The 2,500-nt window shown below is 42.8% G+C and overlaps 1 protein-coding gene and 1 long non-coding RNA gene across 2 annotated transcripts in view; both read right to left on the reverse strand.

Annotated features, from left to right (window-relative positions):
• The window catches only part of LOC134073116 (histone deacetylase 9-B), a 45,485-nt gene that overhangs the window by 23,955 nt on the left and 19,030 nt on the right, over positions 1–2,500 (reverse strand). The gene's annotated exons all lie outside the window — the stretch shown is intronic.
• Positions 1,498–2,500, reverse strand: part of LOC134072674 (uncharacterized) — a 1,367-nt gene continuing 364 nt past the window's right edge. The window contains exons 1-2 of the long non-coding RNA XR_009937191.1: positions 2,081–2,500; positions 1,498–1,920 (exon numbers count right to left, since the gene is read on the reverse strand). The exon at positions 2,081–2,500 is cut by the window's right edge and continues 364 nt beyond it. This is a non-coding gene — a long non-coding RNA (uncharacterized LOC134072674). The remainder of the gene's footprint in view (positions 1,921–2,080) is intronic.

The following is a 2,500-nucleotide window of genomic DNA, read 5'->3' on the forward strand; positions in this document are numbered from 1 at the left end:
CGTTGGGAAACGTTTCAAAAACGCCTCATTGCAACCTATCAGGTGGTCGCTTATAATGATGGTGATGCATTGTTGCGCAAGGGAACCAAAATATTCTCTCTCTCTCTCTCTCTCTCTCTCTCTCTCTCTCTCTCTGTCTCTCTCACACACACACACACACACACACACACACACACAAGTAAACACACACACACACACACACACACACACAAGTAAACACACACACACACACACACACACACACACACACACACACACACACACACACACACACACACACACACACACACACACACACATATTCAGCACTCTAGGATTTATTAAAATTGATGTGCGCAGAAATATGACTATGCATGTGCGCGTCGGCCGTCCGGGATGCTGGCCGGGGAGTGTTGTTTGGTTTGGCCCGGCCCGCTCTATCTGTTCTGATTCTGCGATGCACAGCCTGAAACCCAAGCACACAGGAAGTGGCCCTGTGGGCCGTGTTGTCAGCGCAGACAAATTATTCCTCAAAGGGGAAGGGGGGGGGACTATAAAGACGGTATTTCTTTTCTTTTTCATCACTCGTTTTTTCGGGAAGGGGTGGTTAAGACTGTACGTCAGAGGGCTACGGCACACCGCGTTCACTTTTTTTTGTTTCCTCTCTCGACAGAGAGCATTGACTGTTTGAATATCGTCTAAAGCATGTTTCCCCAAAAGTATAAAAATGTGCCTGCTCTGTTCTTAAGTCGTCGATTTTATGACAGTTTGTTTCATATATTTGGAAAATTAATACAGGCCCGTCACAATGTGTCGTTTTTTACTTCTGGAGCAGTCGTGGTGGCCACATCCTTCCAACTTAACCACATATCAACATCCATTTGAAACCCCAACATTAAATGTTTGGAAAACGTTTATAAATACAGTGTGTGTGACTGCAATTGTCCAGAGTATAGATCTGTAACCCCCTATTTAAGAGCACAGCTATATTTTAGAAGATTAACTTTTCATTAGAAAAAAGATTCTATTAGAAACGTTTAGCTTGCGGGAGATTAATTCAATTGAATGTCCTGTGACCATTGTTGATTTAGGAAACAAACAAAGGGGTAAAACTGGGTGAAATGATTGCCTGTGTCTCGTAGAACAAAATGAGCACAAAAATCAGATCTTAGATCGGAACTGTTCTACAAACGTCAATAATCTCTTGTGTTTGTTTGTGTGTGTGTGTGTGTGTGTGTGTGTGTGTGTGTGTGTGTGTGTGTTAGTGGTGCATGTGGTCATCAGTGTGTGTATTAGGTGTGTATGTGTGTGTGTGTGTGTGTGTGTGTGTGCTTTTAATCATAAGAAACAAGTTGCTCTCATCTGAGGTTTCTCATGCGTGTTGCAAATACGAGATGTGGATACAATCCATAATTCTCTGTTGTGTCGCACATCAAATGCCATACTACTGTACATCCCTGAGATGTTCCCTAAGGGATGTAATAAAAGGACAAAATAAATGTCTATGACTATCTCATATTAGTGAACTTATGCATAAGTTGTTATTTATTTACTCATTAAGAGTCACTTGTAAAAGAATAACAGTACAATAAACACTGTCTATAAACAATACATTTTGCTACAATGTACAACAACGCTGAGGCTTGAAACCAATTTATCTGACGAGAGAGTGCACTTCAGCGTAGCACTGAGAAAAGAATACAACTAATGAAATCTGATCTGAATCGTATCGATTGCTCATTGCTGAAAGATTCAATAAGCTTGCAAGAGTTGCAAGCATCTGCCCAGCATCTAACACACGCCCTTGGCAACATCTTCATATGTGGTTGAAAGCCACCCTGGCTGCTTCCATTTTGTGCTGAAGGTCTCTTTTGTCCGTTCCACCATTTGCACGACTACTCCCAAAAAGGACAAGACGAGAACTATGACAAGGACGATGAACTAGAGAGAGAATGACACAATGTTATGATCACTGAAAAAAAATCAATGTTGTGCAATACAATATGTTACGCACTAAATATTGTGCAACTATTACAACTACCACCACCACTGCACCGGAAAATAGACGGGAAGGTTGACAGGTATGCTCTGCACTACTCACCCGACTCCACACCACAAAGTCTGGAACTTCAAGTCTTGTCCCTGGTGTCACGTCACGGCTAGACCCACATACTTTCCAGGGACTTTGTTTGTCAATAATGATGGTGACATTGTGGTTTGAGTCAGTGAGACCACATGCAAGGTAACGACCATCATAAAAGATCAACAGCAGCCAAAACGAAGGCAGGGAAAGGCAAAAGAGGACGCTCCACAAACATATCGGTCTGAAATAGTAGCACATCAGTGCCAAACAGGCAACAGAAGGCCCAGCTAAGTACAACTCAAAAAACCACATGTTCCATTTTTCGACGCATGGACACACAAAGTCCAGCTCCACCATCTTTTCGACAGCCCAGAGAACGAGGGTAAAGGAGGCTGTGGACACCACAGGGTTCCTGCTGAGCAGATATCGGAGGTCAGT

This window comes from Sardina pilchardus, chromosome 24 (genome assembly GCF_963854185.1).
Source record: "Sardina pilchardus chromosome 24, fSarPil1.1, whole genome shotgun sequence".
NCBI lineage: Eukaryota > Metazoa > Chordata > Actinopteri > Clupeiformes > Clupeidae > Sardina > Sardina pilchardus.